Below are 18,159 nucleotides of genomic sequence, written 5' to 3' on the forward strand. Positions count from 1 at the left end.
AGTCTTGGTACCTCTTTTTGACTACACATTCTTTTACTAGATAATTATTAACCGTCACACTATTAATATGTTCTAGAATTTTTGCCAAGAGGCAAAGTCAAACTTATTATTTATACCTTGCATATTCTCTCCTTTTGTATCTCTTTCTCTGTGAGTCTCTCTTCTTCCCTTCTTAACTATTTATTGAAAAGCAGAGGTTTTCATAAGTAAATTTTAAGACCAGCATCATAATTGAATAATATTAGAAATATTACTTTCCTCTATACTTCCCTAAAACATTTATGCATCATTCATGAACAAAGCTTCAGATCAGTTATGTGTTTACTTTTGACGAAGTTCCAATAGTCACAGTCTTCCTGGGCAATCAAAGGATCATAAAACTTGGGAACAGGAGGGAACTCCAGGGATCATTAGACCAATCCCTTCATTTCACAAAGGAAAAAAGTGATTGTGAGAGATATTAAATAATCAAGATCACATAGCTGAGGAATACAAAGCCAGGGTTAGAATGCAGGTTTTCTGATTTCTACTCTAGAGTTTTTACCCTTATACATTTTAAAGTAATTTCAATCTAGTTCAGTTCAACTCAATAAACACATATTAAGGACCTATCTACCTATGAACCAAGCAAATGCTAAGCTCTGGGGATACACATAATAATAATAATAATAAATAGACTATGTTTTGGAGCTTACATGGGGGATGATAACACATAAAAAGAATCTAGAAAAGAGAGAGTGGTGGGACAAGTAGGGTAGCATGGGGACAGAATTGAAACCAAGTAGAGCTGCAGATGAAAAGTGGGGAGTGAGTTGAAGAATTCAGTTCCAGCTCTATTTAAAGTAAAGCTTTGAAAGGAGTTAAATACTCTACCTCCAGCTTTCTAATCAAAAGGGAGAGGAGGTTGAGGGAGGTGGGAAGTTCTCTATATCAACCAGATAAAATTCAAATTAGTATCAGCCTTTGACAATTAAATCAATACGATAAAGATTCATTTTTCTATGGGAGAAAAGTGATCAGAGTTTAAAAGAGGTGGCTTTTGGAATTAAATGACATGATAAAGGAGAAGTAGAAAAGTAAAGTCTTTCTTATGGGTGTTCAGGTAACTAACCAAAAGAAGATAAAAAAGATAACTTGTAAGCATAGTGTTATCTAATGATAAAGGCTAAATTACCTAGTTCATAAATCATAAATTCTAAGTTTTTTACCCCTTCAAAAGTCATTCACTTTGTCCTCTAGCAACTGGCAATGTTAATTACAGTACAGAAACCAAAAATTTTTTGACAAGTAAAAAATTTATAAAACTGGGCTGGTTAAGTTGAAAGCACTCTCTTAGACTAGGATGCTAGCTATATTTCATTTGAGTTATCAGCTTACCATCAGAAATGTAGACATACAGAGAAAGAGGTGCATATCAGAAAATTGACAGCTTTGTGGATGAGTTGAAAGCAGGAGCAAGATATATTAAAAATACCAGAGAGAAGGAATGAAGCACCGAAATTCAGAGAACTCAGTGATTAAGAGTGTTGTCAATAGATTCTGACAGCAGGCATGCTCTGAGAACTTGGGTATTTCACATACAGACATTACTGCGCCAGACAGATAAACACATAGTCAACCAATTTCCTCATTGGGTTTGACGAATTTTGCCCCACTTATCCCACAGTCAACAAGATTGGAATTTAAAAGTGCTCAAGGCATATTTAACTAAGTGTCTTCAGAATTTGGCTCATTTGAGATACAGAACATGGGGAGATGGGCCAAATTAGAACCAATTCATAATTTAAATAAATAAATGGCCCTTAAAGTGTAATTAAATGGAGGATGAAAATAGTTAACATGCTGTACCACAAAAGGATTTATTGCTGTTTTAGTAGAATCTCAGTTTTTAAGGGATTTTGGAGGTCACCTCATAGTTTAGTCACCTAGTAGTTTAGCTTACTATCCAATTCATTCATCTTTTTATTCATAGAACCCTAAGTATTTTGGAGCAGGAAGGTCATTCAAAAGTCATCTAGTACAACTTTCTCTTACCAGTACAAATCTTCTCTATAATATCCTGGCAAATGGTCAATTAGCTTTTGCTTTAAGACATTCAGGGAGGGGATTTAGGCAAACGTCTCAAATTTACAGATTAAGGATAAAAAAGGAATAAGAGAATAAAGTGATTTGCCAAAGGGTCACACAAGGGTTAGTCAGAATACCAATAAACTCTGGATCCAAACTTTAGTTGTACATCATATATTTTTAGTATTACCAACATTCCTTTCAAGAATTAGAATTAAAGAATAAAGATATTCCCATATTAAACATGAGCAGGTTAGCATAAATACAAGAATATGTGTTTCATATGTCACATGGATTTTCCTAGGCCCCAGGATTCAGATGTTCTCAGGACATTCCCCAGCTTGAAGATACTTAAGCTCTACCTGAGACTGACAGCCTTAACTAAGATGGCCTAGACAGTGAATTCGACTTCAGGCTTTTAATATAATTAGTAGCAAGAATCAGCACAAATAGTTCTACTACCTCCAAACAATGGCTTGATCAGAATCAAGCTTTGTAGAATAAAGTAAAAACACTAAATCTGAAAAATCATGACAAAGGAGTTAAGATACACCTACTTTATGTAAATTCAGAAAGAGGCAGAGTGAGATAGCAATTCAAACTACAAAACAAAGGTGACCTACAAAATAGATCTTACAATCCTTGAAATTTCTGGTAATCTCAAAAAAAATTTTAACATTACCTTGTATTATTAAAAAAAAAGTTGGGAGCACAGATCTCCTCTATATATGTATTTTATTAAAACATATATATATATATATGAACATAATACTATATTAATAATCTTGCAATTTTAAATATACACAAAATAAAAATATAAAGGATGAGACAAGTATGAAATTGTATTTCCAAAATATTTATTAATAGTATAAATTTTTATCCTAGTAAAATATTTATATTATATAAATATAATGTAAAGTTATTAATAATAATATTTTGAGAGCCATGAAATCAAATGTATTCTATTTTTTGAACATATTAACTTGAACAAATTATGACAGAGCAATTTGAAGGTCTAGTTCTAAACTTAATTTGTTTCAATACTTAGTTTTAATAACTGACTTAACTGAAAAAGATAATTTGCAAAGATAGAGAAATCTCCATGAAAGAAACTCAACCTGGTTGTATGTACTAAATCATGACAACCATTTTTCAATCTCATCCATTCATTATGTGAAGGATTTTGGTGAAATTTGGATATTATATTTCCATCTTTCCTAAAGTCAATTACTTGTTCTTATAAAGAAATTAAAAGCTACTGCTTTTTTTTTTTCAAAAAATAATTCAAATTACATTGAAAATTTTTGTTTGGAAGGCTTTTGATCAGGTTAAAAATTATGTTTCCAATTTTTAAGGAGTGCAGAAACTAGAGGTTTTATAGGTGATACATTTACATTATTTTTAGCACAAGAATCCAGAAGGAGAAGGTGGCCATCAGTGCCCAAAGCATAAGAATGAGGATTGAGAAAAGACTATCAAATCAGGATATCCAGAGATAGATCATTGGTAACTTTCAAGAAAGCAATTTCAGTTGCATCAGAAGCCAAGGATAATGAGAATGAAAACCTGGGAGACTGAAAAGATGATGATATCTTGACAAAAATAGGAAGTTTGAAAGATGTTTGAGAAGAAAGATGATAGAATAAGATCTGTGATGCAGAATGTAAGCCATTCATGCCTCTTCATTCTTTTTTACTCATTCTTTCCCCTTGGGAAAAAAATATAAGTGAAGTATATCTTACTCACTGGTCACTGCCCTGAAGTTCACCTACTAATGGATGCCTGTGGCAGCCAGGATGTTATCTGTGGAGCACAGTCTGGGAAGCTGGTTTGGGGAATATTGTCTGCACAGCTTCTGTAGTTGCTAAATTGAGGACAGGTTATAATCTCAGGGTAAACAGCCAAAAGCAATAGGAGACCAGAAGTAGGATCCTGGCAGAGTCAGGGGGGATTACACTATAATGATAATGCTATAATTGTATTGAAAAGATTCAAGTCAAATCTTATCTTTTTCAAGAAGCCTTTCCAAGTTTCATTTTGTCACCACTCCCAGCTCCATAGATAGTGCACACACACACACACACACACACACTCTGCATGCTGTCTTCATTAGAATGTGAACTCCTTCATGATAGATGTTTTGCCTTTCTTTAAATTCTCAGAAGTTAGCACATAGTAGGTGCTTAATAAATTCTTGCTAATTGAATGGCAATAAACAAGACTGTAATTGGCTTTCCTGAAGGGTACTTTAGAGACCATTGCTTCAGATTACAATAGAATTACCCCATTGCTATTGCCTTAAAAAATGTGAGTGAGGAATTTTCAATTATTTGAAAATATATGGGAGTGTCATTGTGCCTAGGGGTCAATAGGCCTCCTACATCCTTTAAAGGATTTAAAAGATGTGCAAATATTGATGCTGCTGAAATAGGATAGTTGGGAGAGATGACCATATGATTTTCTCATACAATTCATTTTTAAATTCAGAAGCAAATCAGGCATGTATTGCTATAGCCATAACTACTAAAGAAGAAAAAAAGGAAGACAGTGGAATTTAAAGAAAATGGGATGATTTCTCAGAATCACAAATGTTTTCTGAAATGCTGTGTTTAGTGGAAGTAATTGTGGATACTACTCTCAGGAAAACACTTGTATATACTCACTTTTTTTCTGAAGCTAGAGATGAATGTCCCAGATGAAAACAGAGTCAACAGCAGCTTGGCCAATCTATTCTTGATCATAATGCCTCTTTCAGAGTCATTTCCAGTGAACTGGAATAAGTAACACAGTTACATCATTTTCAGCAACCTAGAGACAAGACAATAAGAACATCTACTATAACACAAGAGAGTCGGTGTGATGTAGGAGATTGACCTTGAAGTAAGAAAAATATGATTTTAAATCTTGCCTCTGACACATACTGTCTGTGTCACCATGGCAAATCACTTGATCCCCTATTAATCTAGGCAATTCTCTAAGAATGTAAATTATGGAAAGGATGCCAACCTGAATGGAGAAAGAGAATTTCCATATCCAAGAGTTTACAATACAATTACAATGGTCTAATCCCTAACCACTGTGTGCCTTTGAAAACCAATAATTGACCATCTAGTCTTTGATTGAAAGACTTCAAGAAAAATCCATCATTTCTCAAAGAAGCCCATTTTATTTTTGGATAATGTTAACTATTAGAAAATACTTTTAAATAATATTATATAATCTCTCTTTTAAAATTTCCACTAATTCCTTGTAGTTTTGACTTCTGAGGCCAAATGGAACTAGTCATCCTTGTAAGTGTTTGAAGTAAGCTTCCCAAACCTTCTCTAATCTGGGCTAAAACAACAGATTTTTTTTCATACAATAAAGACTTGAGTATGTTCCCCATTCTGGTTGCCTATTTCTGCCCTCATGTTAGAAATGTCTTTCCTAATATGTGATACCCAAAACTGAACATAATATTCAAGATATGGTCTAACCAGATTAGAATGTAACAGAATTATCATTCAATCAATAAATATTTATAATCTCCTGTGTGTCCTGCACTGTGTTAAGTATTGGTGATTAACCAAAACAGTCAAAAGACATTCTCTGCCTACTTTTTTCACTGCGTTAGTACTCAGCACACAAATAAATAGATGCAATAATCCTTATTCACAAAGGGTTAACTTTTTTAAGGGTGGAGATAATAAGAACACATATAGAATAAATATAAATAAATTAAAAAATTCAAAGAAATATAAAATACTTAAATACAAGATAATTTGAGGAGAAATCATATCATTTGGAAGACTTAGGGAAGATTTCTTGCTAAAGATGGTCCTTGAGCTTGGTCTTGAAGGTGGAAAGGATTCTGTGAGGTGAAATTGAGAAAGGTGGGTATGTCAGGCAAGGGGAATGATCAGTGCAAAGTCATGGAAATAGAAAATGGTGGATTGAATGTGAAGAAAATAGAGAAAGCCAATTAGGCTGGAAAGAATTGTTGGGGTAAGACAAAATTGAACCTTAAACCTAGTTCCTCCATCATATATTTGTGAATTTGACTTTTTAGCTCTTAATAATGAACTCATTGATACCTTCTTATAATATGTGAATCTTGTCCATACTCTTTTACAGATTTTTCCATGAGGAACCAATCCAATGAACTGGGAGTCTTACTTTAGGTTATTTACTATGTTATGGATACCACATCAACATACTACATTCGTTTAACCTTCATTCTCAGGACATGAGCAGCATACCTTTTTTAAACACTAGATATGTTTTCCTATACCACTTTTTATGCTTTTTATGAGTTCCTATAATGTTTTTGTTTATGTTTTCCTCTGTCTTCGCCTAGAAGCAGATAGGTGATACAATGAATACAGGACCTAAAGAATTGAATTCAATTATACTTGAGTCCAAATTCTACCTCAGTTATTTACTAGCTTTGTGATCCTAGAAAAGTCACTTATTGGCTGCCTCAGTTTCTTCATCTATAAAATAGTAATAATAATTGCACTTACCTCCTAGGGTTGTTGTGAGGATAAAATAAGTTAATATTTGTAAAGTACTTTGCAAACCATAAAGTACTGTATAAGTGATAGCAATTTCTTCTATTTCTATAAAGTTCAGGTATAGGCATAGTAGTGATATCTCTAGTTTGAAGAGTGTTAGTAACTTTTTAGACATAGTTCCAAACAATTTTGCTGAATGGCTAGATCACTGTGCAACGATATGCCAGGAAAGGTTACTGAAAAATGATGGACTGAAGGAATAAAAGGATTGGTCGAGGAATGAGAAATTCTTTCAGGAATTCCTATTGGTCAATGAAAGGATTGCTTTGGCAGTAGCAGTGAGGTGCAAGAAATATACCCCACCCCTTTTTCTGGCCCTATGATTAAGAATGAGCATCCTTAGTAGGAATCATATGTGAAGAATATTACAAAGGATATGATATTCTTAGGGAGATCAAGATCTCAGTCAAAGAAATAAGTTGGAAAGAATATTGAATAAAAATATCAAGAGAAAAAGCATGTTTGCTGAGAGTAGAGCAAGTGTTTCAAAGGGAATAATCAAGATAAGTGAGCCAGATTGGAGTGAGTCTTGAAAGGAAAAGGGATGATGAGAATATGGGTAACATTTTGGGAGGAAAAATAGCTTGTAAATTCCTTTTCCCCTTAAAGTGGTAAGATTGGATGAAGCACATCAGGAAGTAAGTGCAATAGGAGAAAGATTGTTCTCCCATGTTCTTTTGGCAGAAATTCAAACCCAGAAGACTAGCAGAATGTTTAGAGCAATGTTTAAAACAGAATTTAGAACAATGCCATTTTGTCAGGCCTCCGCAAGATTTCTTTCCACGTCTACTTTGTTCCTTATGAGAGGGAGAGACATTGCCAAGCTCTAGGCAGAGTAATGATGGAAGGCTACCAGTGCAGTAGCACCCTTTTCTGAGACTCCTGCCCAACTTCTTCATACCTAGCATGCCATCTACCTTGTTGTATTTGCATTTTCCCTTTTTCTTGCTCCTTCTGCCTGCTCTCCTTCCTTATTTCTTTCTCCCAGGTCCATGGCCCAGATGCTCATTTTTGTTAGTTTTCAGGAAATCAATATATGTCTGTTTTTGGTATCATTTCCCTCTTTTAAAAGTAGAGGCAAAGCTAAAGTGTGCCTTCTTTTCTACTTTTACCACCACCTTCTTCCCTTCTACTCCTCTCTTTTTCCCTGCTTTTTCCTCTTTTCAACTTTATAGAACATAAAAGGCAAGAGGGAACACACAATACATCATATAAGTTGCCAAATCCTCCACCCCATTTTATTTTGACCACATCAATGAGTCAGGGCAAGACATAGTATCAAGGAAGATTGTATCAGACAGACCTAATAGCATTTTTTCCTCCTGATTCTATGAAAATATCCTGCTTAAATCTCTCACAGAACTTCTGATGGCTATTTATGTAATGATGTTTTTGGAGTTTCAAATTCTTGACTACAGTTTTTTGGGGAGTATATTTATTTTGGATTATGACAAAGCAGTGATCTCCAAATGGGTCCTCGTCTTGCTGAAGGGTCCAAGCCTGTATCTAAGGGTTAGAATTTCTACAAATTAGGAAGTAGGAACCTGGGTTGCATCTGACCTTCCCTGATGAAAGTATCTTGTGGGGCTTGTCTCCAATATAACTATCAATCCTTGTTTCCCCTATATTCTTCCATGCTACCTTTTCTCTTTACTTTGTACCTCTTTGCTTGGACCCTTTAGGACTATTGTAGCTAATCACTATCTAGGCATCCACAGTTATAGCTTACATGGATACCATCGGGAAATTTCCATACACATAAGCAGCATATCCATTCTATGATTCTTTCAGATCACCTCATGGCCACATCCAACATAGCTCAAAGAGCAAGCTCTGTACTACAGGGTACAGACTGATAAATGAATTTCCCCATATTCCTTTCATTTTGATGGGATGATATGGATAGTGAATAACAATTTATATATTATTATTTCTACCTCAGATTACATTATATTATTTCTACTCATCTCCCAACCCACCCTTCTTCAAAATTTCCCCGTTTCTGTTGAGGATTCACAAACCTGTCATCATTCTCCACTCATCACCCCCCTCCCATAAATCTAAACAATTGTCGATTTTTGTCATTCCTACTTCAGCATCTCTCACTGTCTCCTCATTTCTTTCTATCCACTCAACTATTGCCCTAATTAATGGTCTCATCATTTCTTGCCAGGACTATTTCAATAATCCTCCTTTCTCAAGTCTCTCCTTTATTATCTGTTTTATCTTTCTTATCTTAGTTCACATCAGGCCATAAAATTTGCTTTCCTGTAAAACTATTAGAGCCTTTGTTTTTGACAAATATTGTTTTATCTGTATATTATCCTTATCTAATTTCTATTTTCTGTCTTAGATAATTATTAGTATAGTAAAATATTACTATAATTTGCCAATAAGTAAATGGAGGATTAGCTAGATAGTGTAGTGGATAGGATGCTAGGATTAAAATCAAGATCCTTCTTCCTGAGTTCAAATCCAGTCTCAGACACTTATAGACATGCAAGTCCCTTAATCCTATTTATGTAGTTTCCTCATTTACAAAATGAGCTGGAGAAAGAAATAGCAAACTACTCCACAATTTTTGTCAAGAAAATTCCAAATGGATTCATAAAGAACTGGACACTTTTGTATAACAAGTGAATAACAACAACAACAAATATATGCATATTAGGAGCATATGTGGAAAAAAGTCTTTGGTATGCAATTTTTAAAAATTTCAAGACCAATGTCTTAGACAATATTGCTCTTTCCCTGTGAAAAGGTTTATCCTCTAGCCTGATGATTGCCTTATTTATCAGAATATTCCAGTTTAGTAGTCACTGTGTATTATACACAAATTGAATTATTAACTTTACTAAAGACAAATCATATTTTCCAATATAAGTTTTGGAAGCATCTCTCCTATGACCACTTTCATATTGAAGCTACTAAATATTTTATAATTTATGAACATTAATTGTACAGTTGCTGCTCTGTCTGATAGTTAATAAATTAAAAAAAAAAAACCCTACCAATTCTAATACCAAAGGACTGATGATGGAGAATACTACCCACATCTTAACAAAGATTATGGGAGATGTATTAAAGAGAGGATATGATACATACATATTGGATAAAGGAAATTTGGGGCTTTGTTTTGATAAATTATGATTGTTAAAATTTTATTTTTTTCATTGATGGAGGGAAGAAATGTAAGGAAGAAAAAAACAAAGTTGTTAATTGAAATAATAATTTTAAAAAGAGACATTGCTGGAAGTTCACAAATATATCTAAATTGACATTTTACATTCAGTGCCTACCACATTTGGTAATGTTCATTGTTCAAGTGCTACCTACAATGATCATGAAATGATATTATAAAAAGGAAAATCCTATCTTGATAGGTAATTACTATTATCACTGTATCAGACATATTAGAATCATCCATCAGTGTACAATTAGGTCATCTAAAGATAAAGTGGATAAAGTTCTGAATCTGAAATCAGAAAGATCTGAGTTCAAATCCATAAATTGATACCAGCTAGTTATAAGACACTGGCAAGTCTATCCTCACTCATACTCTACTTCTTCATATGTTATTAGGACTAATGAAAGTACCTAATTCATAGGGTTGTTGTGCAGACCAAATCCAATGAGATAATATACGTAAAGTGGTATGTAAACCTTAAAGCACTATGTAAAAATGAATCATTATTAATATTTAGAGCAAAATATCACATGAGAAGAAAGGATAAAAGAAAAATGAGGTGGTAAAATCACATTGGGTTGTAGCAATTCCAAATCAAACTTTTATACAAATTTAATACTCATAAAAATGAAAGAAAAAAAGACATTAATTTTTTTTTAAAAAGAAGATATTAAGGGGAGGATTCTGGGGGAAATGGCAGAGCAGATTGGTAAATTTCAAGTTTTCCAGATTTCTCTCACAAGTAGAACAAATTTGTGCCTCAGGGCAGACACAGACTAGTGAAAGTCAAGAAGACTTGGGGCAGAACTAAGGTCCTCCACAAAAAATCTGAAGAAAGATTTTGGGCAGGGGATTAACTCTTGTGAAGTGCAAACAGCTCCAGGCTAGCTCTGCAAAAATATCAAGTGGGGATCCCTTGGGCTAGTTGGGTGTGCTTGGATCCTCAGTAGGAACTACAGAAACTTTCACCTTCTGGATTGTTTGTGGTGTTGGGATTTGAATCCCAGAATATAGAAGGAACCTTGACTGATTAAGACTGCCAGGCAAAGCTATGCTGCAAAGATGTGGCCCTGGGCAAAGAAGGAACTGAACCACGAGTGCAGAAGTATCAGGGCAGGGATGCTGCTGGCTGTGGGCACTTGCTGGAGGGAAGAATTCTTGTTTGGGGTACCTGGTCAGAAGGGAAAGTTGAAGGAAAACTTGAGGCATTATTCCCCCCACCCCAGGATTAAAGGTGCTTACACTAATACCTCTCTTTAAAAAAAAAAATGAATCAAGCCATTCTCTAATTGATAAATGGTCAAAGGATATGAACAGACAATTCTCAGATGAAGAAATTGAAACTATTTTTAGCCATATGAAAAGATGCTCCAAGTCATTATTAATCAGAGAAATGCAAATTAAGACAACTCTGAGATACCACTACACACCTGTCAGATTGGCTAGAATGACAGGGAAAGATAATGCGGAATGTTGGAGGGAATGTGGGAAAACAGGGACACTAATATATCGTTGGTGGAATTGTGAATACATCCAACCATTCTAGAGAGCAATTTGAAACTATGCTCAAAAAGTTATCAAACTGTGTATATATACCCTTTGATCCAGCAGTGTTACTACTGGGCTTATATCCCAAAGAGATTATAAAGAAGGGAAAGGGACCTGTATGTGCACGAATGTTTGTGGCAGGTCTCTTTGTAGTGGCTAGAAACTGGAAACTGAGTGGATGTCCATCAATTGGAGAATGGTTGGGTAAATTGTGGTATATGAATATTATGGAATATTATTGTTCTGTAAAAAATGACCAACAGAATGATTTCAGAAAGGCCTGGAGAGACTTACACGAACTGATGCTGAGTGAAACGAGCAGGGCCAGGAGATCATTATATACTTTGACAACAATACTATATGATAACCAATTCTGATGGACCTGGCCATCCTCAGCAATGAGATGAACCAAATCATTTCCAATGGAGCAATAATGAACTGAACCAGCTACGCCCAGCAAAAGAACTCTGGGAGATGACCAAAAACCATTACATTGAATTACCAATCCCTATATTTTTGCCCACCTGCATTTTTTATTTCCTTCACAGGCTAATTGTACAATATTTCAGAGTCCTATTCTTTTTGTACAGCAAAATAACGGCTTGGTCATGTATACTTATTGTGTATCTAAATTATATTTTAATATATTTAACATCTACTGGTCATCCTGCCATCTGAGGGAGGGGGTGGGGGGAAGGAAGGGAAAAATTGGAACAAGAGATTTGGCAATTGTCAATGCTGTAAAGTTACCCATACATATAACCTGTAAATAAAAGGCTATTAAAATTAAAAAAAAAAAGAATCAAAAAAGAAGAAAGAACCTCACCATAGAAATTTACCATGGGAACAGAGACCAGGGTTCATCTTCTGAGGACGACATTGAAGTAAAAAAAGCTTCTACCCCAAAGAATAACAGTGATTCCCTGCTCAGAAAGAATTTATAGAAGAACTCAAAAAAGAATTTAAAAATCAAATGAGATCCATTGAGGAAAACCTAAATGATAATAAAGATAATAATAATAAACTATTCAAGAAAAACAAGTTTATTAAAAAAAAAAAAGTTACCCAACTAGAAAAGGAGATATGAAGTCTCAAAGATGAAAATAACGCTTTGAAAATTAGAACTGAGCAAGGGGAATTCAGTGAAGCTATAAGAAACTAAGAAATAACAAAATCGATTATAAAGAATGAAAAAATAGAACCAAATGAGAATATTAAGCAAAACAAACAATTGCTACAATGACAACACTGAAACTGACTAGAACCTAGATCTTCCAGGGAATACTTGATCTCTCTTGTGAAATGCAAGGGCATGACAATCAGAGTCAATAGAACTTTAAAGTACAAATTTATTTTAAAAATATTGAAGATGATGTATAGGATATAAGACAATGGGAAAATATTAATTCACAGAACTAACTGTAGAAAGCAAGAAACAAAAAGATGTAAAATAGAATAAACTATCCAGTATTTTTATAAAGATCTGAGGGGGCAGCTAGGTAATGCAGTAGATAGAGCACCTGCCCTGAAGTCAGGAGGACCTGAGTTCAAATATGACCTCAGACACTTAACACTTAATACTTCCTAACTGTCTGACTCTAGGCAAATCATTTAACCCCAGTTGTCTCAGCAAATAATAATAATAATATAAAATAAAAAATCTGAGTTGTTTGCTTTGAGAAAATAGAACTACTATGTTTCAAATGACAATGATGTTTGAGGAAAAGAATTTGGAATAAATAAATGGATTTAACTAAAAATAAGAAAAGAAATCTGTACAGGAAGAGACAGTTCTAAAGGCACTTAGACACTTTCAAAATATTTAAAATGGAAAAGACCATAATTATGTTGTTTTATTTCCTTGTCCTTTCCCCTTCCTACCACACACACAGAAAGCAAGGCTGCCAAGAAGAAATCAGTAACTTTCTTTTCATTAAACCTTTGAGAATGTCTATGTTTTCATCAAAGATGTCTTTGGTAAAAAATAAAAACATGAGTTTTTATCGACGATTTCTCCACTTGACCACATCTTTGTGATTATATAAGTGAGGTATATGGTAGAGATAAGATCTATCAAATTCTATCAAATACATATTTTTTAAGTATCAGAGGTGGCTTCCATGAACACATTAAAATTGTACAACCTATAATAGATTGACTTTGGAGATAATATTGGTTCTTGATAAACTGAATACTGATAGTAAGTGATGTAGTTATACAACAATGAAACACATTCATCAAGTATTATGGAAAATATTATTTGATACATAGCAATAAAAAAAGATTTTACATATGTTGTGATGTTTTCAAATGCTGCTATTTGCATATAACTTTATACAAGTTGTATTGAGCACCAGAATATTGTATAGAATTCAGAATAATGAAAAAGATGTTGATCTCATTGTTTATACAGTAAAAACAATGTGGATGAAAAAATTCTTAAATCTCAAGCTAAGATATGTAATTTCAAAAAGCTGTCTGATAGTTCAATAATTCAAGTCTATCTTAGATAAGTACTGTAGATGAATAATGAACTGAGCTCCGAGTTAAATAGAAAGAAAAAAACTGACCACATTATGACATGCTTTTAAATCTCAAACTGCTTGTTGCTATAGAAGCTTATCTTTTCAATACCAATGTTCTCTCAGTGTTTTTAAATAGCTATGGATCACAGTAATTTACTCAGAAGGCAAATTGAAAGACATGTTTTTTAAAAGATATCTTTTGGCTTGATACCAGTAATAACTTCCATGAAAAAAAATGTAAAATATGGTATTGAGAACATGTATGACTGGAAAAAAAAAAAGAAACTGATCATATAGTGAGAATGAAAAGGAAGAAAGAAAACAATTACTAAGCACCTACTCCGTGCCAGGCACTATGCTAAATGATTTCTAAATATTATCTAATTTGATCCTCACAATAACCCTATGAGGTAGATGCTATTATTATCCTCATTTTAAAGATGGGACACTGAGGCAAACAGCAGTTAAGTGATTTGCCCACAGTTAGTAAGTGTCTGAAGCCCTCTATGATCTTTGTAAAGCCAGAAGTAGTGTCCTATCCACTCCAACACCTAATTGTCCCCAAGAGGCAATGGATAGAAATTTTGAGTGTGCACTCATATTCCTGAGAAATAAAAAATAGTGTATGAGGAAGGCCTCTGGTGTGTTGGATGGACTTTCTTTGGAGAATTTATGTAAGCCCATGAAGGAATGAATAACTAAATAGGACATGATGAGAAGATATGGGAATTTACACTGGTGGAAGAAGTAGTTATACCAATAAAAACATCAATCTGTCAAAATAAAGGGGGGGGGGGGAGAAGAGGAAGTCCCAACTAATATAAATCAGAATACCAAACAAAATATAAGAGATCCAAAATTTGAACCCTGCATTTGGAAAGTAAGACTTTGACTAAATGTGTTCTTTCTTCCTTGAGAATACTGCCTCAGTTATAGAATTCATCAAAGTTTAAAGCTCTGATTTCTCTGAGCTATGGAAAACAAGAAAGTATTTGTATTCAAACCTCTGGTCCTGTTTATGATGGAAGTCATGCCTGAACTAGCTTTGGTTTCAATTTGGTTCCAACTCTACCACAAAGTCAATATGAATTTCCATAATGGAAAATAACCCTCCTTGTAATGAACTCTGAATGTGCTACTCTCTGTACTTGCTGTTAACAATGAACTGTTGCATAAGCTCCAATCATGTAAGTGATAATAATAGTCTTTTCAGTTATAACTTCACTCCAGAAATAATCAAACTCTGCTCTAGAAAATGACTTCATTTAATGCTCCTCCACTACCATGGGCTTACAGTGCAAAAGAGCTTTGTGTTCAGTAATAATATTCTCTTCCCCTAGGTAGGAACTTCAGTGCTATAGTACTTCTTTTCTTTTAATTCAGAGAAGTTGCAATTTCTTTATATTTTTTATGTTTCCTGTCATCTAAGTATCATAAAGTAATATACAAATACAACTCCAATCAGATACAGTAATATTTTTGCTAATAGACCACAATGAAAAGAATAATTGTTACAGCTCTATCTAGTATTTGGCTTTAGATTATTTTCATAGTGTCCTGAGAGTATAACATCTCCAGACAATTGATTACCCTCTTAATATTTTGTCATCTTTATGTAACAGAGGAAAATTAATCAGATGATTCCTATCTGTATAAAAACTCCCAAGTTGTCTGAATTTGGGTGTGTTGTTTTCTTTTAAGATTTAAGCTTACTGAATGGCACTGGGGAGATAAATATTGTTATGAGAGGTAGAAAGGAAGAATTGAGTGACTAATAGCAAAATAATTTTCTTAAAGCACATTGAAGGACCAATGGCAAAATTATTTTTCTAAAGCACAGATTTGACTATATCACTGTCCTACTCAATAAACCCCTGTGGCTCCCTATTACATTTAGGATGAAATCTCATTATCTTTTAAAGGCTTTCACAACCTGGTGCCTAACCTACCTTTCCAGCCTCATTATAAGTTATTCCCTTTCCCATACTCTGTAGTACAGACTTCTTGTTCTTCACCACTCTGTTTCCAGTATAAATCCTTTTGCATCAGCTGTTCACCATGTCTGGAATGCACTCCTTCCTCCCTACAGCTTTTTATCTCTGGTTTCCTTAACCATCAATTTTCACCATCTTTTAAGCACCATCTTTTAGCTAAAGCCTTTCTAGCTGATAGTGTGTTCCCCTCCCCAATTGCCTTGTATTTATTTTGTATGAATTTATATATGTTTAGATTCAGTATATTGTATATATGTATGCATACACATTTATTGTGCATATGACTTTCCCTGATAGAAAATAAACTCTCCGAAGGCAAAAAAAGTGCTTCATTTTTGTCCTTGAATCCCTAGTGCCTGCTTCAGTGGTCAGTATAGTAGGTGTTTAGCAACTGCTTATTAATTGATAAATTATGATTTCTTGCCTCTCAACCACATCAGCTTAAGATTTAATAGATTTAGATTGAAATTCTCATTATATACTCAACTACTTTGCATTTTTGGGTCAATCTTTTCCCTTCTCTGAGCTTTCTTTTTCTTATGTATAAATGAAGGAATTGGGTCTAGTTGATTTTGAAGTTTCATTCCAGATTATATTCTATAGTCCCACCTCAATATCTCGATGATCTATCTCTAGATATATATTTTATTTCAACATGGGTTGCTCAACTGTCTATTCCACATTACTTTATTGTCACATATTTATTTCAAATTAGGAATTATGTATGTGTGTGTGTGTGAGTAAAAATATTTATTAAGAAAACTACAACTATGAGAAGGTCACACATTCCCTGAAGGTGTTTCCTGTTGCTTTTGGAGATAAAATAAAACTACCTTTGCCTCTTTAAGAGAAATCTGTGAACCATCCTCCCATTTTACCTCATTATTCTTTTCTTTTGGTTCATTTATGATGAGAGTGCCATGATTGATATGATTCATTTGCTCTGATGTGTTAATTCTCTGCTTCTTAGACAAGGATTTCCCACTTAGAGCATTAATAGTTGGGAAGAGAATCAGCTCAAAGTCCACAACAATTGTGGTCCTAATTACAGCATATTCACTAACATCATCCACATTCCAGAAGATGATAGAGTGGAGAAATTCTATGGGGAATTTGGTAAGAGCCTCTGAATAAAATATACAAATATACATGTACTCTAACTCTTGGTGATATCAATAAAAAACTAGGGATAGGAAAATATAGCAAAAAAAAATTAATTGGAAAATACAATTCAGGAATAAAAAGCTGTTGGAGTCCAGCTCTTATAGTGAAATAAAGGGGATGGAGATACAGGGACCTGGTGGAGAGAGTTTTGAATATGAACTCTTCAAAGATTATTGATCAGAGAAACTATATATTTCAAATGCTTATAGACTTAATACAAAGTACACTCTTTGAAGTTCCTATAGTTTTTTTTTTTCCTGACAAACAAGATCTATTGAGATATAAATGATTAAGTACTAATTGGTTAGTTATACAGAAATATAAATAATTGAGATACACATTAGAATAAACTTATCACACTAATGTCCTCAAGTACCTTTCTCCCAAATGCCTTTAGTCTCCATTGTTAGCTTTTCCTGTCCTAAAATCAAAGTTAAGCCTTTGATCCATTGTATAAAGTTTTACATTTTGCTTCAGACTCTAAATTTCTAATCACATATTAACTAGTATTTCTCTGCTATTAAAATGAGAAAAGGGAGTTTTGGTAAGCTAAGTTACTGTAAGATTCAAAACCTGGAATGGATTCTTACCTCCTGGCCCTCTACAAAAATTGAAGGATCAAAGCTATTCTGAAACGTCATAAAACTGCCATTGGTACAGATTAGGAAAGTTTTCTAAAGAAATTTGAATCAATATAGGTGGTATCAAAATGAGAAGGCCAAAAGATCTTAGAATTTATCTTGGTAAATACCTAATCTCTTTTCCAAACTGTGAAACTATAGTAGACTAGTACAATATTGTTTGAGAATATATTTTTTATAGAGTGGAAGATTATGAGAGTGATGTCTAATAAAAAAGGCTAAGCTAATAGAAAGCTTGACAAGAGACCTACCTAAGTTGAATCATTCCAAGAGCATTTAAGGTGGAAACTATAAGGAAGTCATTCAACAGACAAAAAAGAAAAGATCTGTAAACACTTCTATAATAAATCCTTTTATCTATTAATGGAGTAGGGTAATCATGTTTAGATTTTATGATCACAATCTCCAGTGTGCTGTGTTAAGAAAAATAAATGATTTTTTAAAAGATAAAAATAAATTGGATTAGACTTTAATGTTCAT

At 33.7% G+C, this 18,159-nt stretch overlaps 1 long non-coding RNA gene across 1 annotated transcript in view; it reads right to left on the reverse strand.

Annotated features, from left to right (window-relative positions):
• Window positions 1-18,159, reverse strand: part of LOC116423413 — a 94,609-nt gene that overhangs the window by 42,316 nt on the left and 34,134 nt on the right. Inside the window, exon 2 of the long non-coding RNA XR_004234023.1 lies at window positions 4,731-4,838. This is a non-coding gene — a long non-coding RNA (uncharacterized LOC116423413). The remainder of the gene's footprint in view (window positions 1-4,730; window positions 4,839-18,159) is intronic.

The sequence above is a fragment of the Sarcophilus harrisii genome, chromosome 1 (genome assembly GCF_902635505.1).
Source record: "Sarcophilus harrisii chromosome 1, mSarHar1.11, whole genome shotgun sequence".
Classification (NCBI taxonomy): Eukaryota; Metazoa; Chordata; class Mammalia; order Dasyuromorphia; family Dasyuridae; genus Sarcophilus; species Sarcophilus harrisii.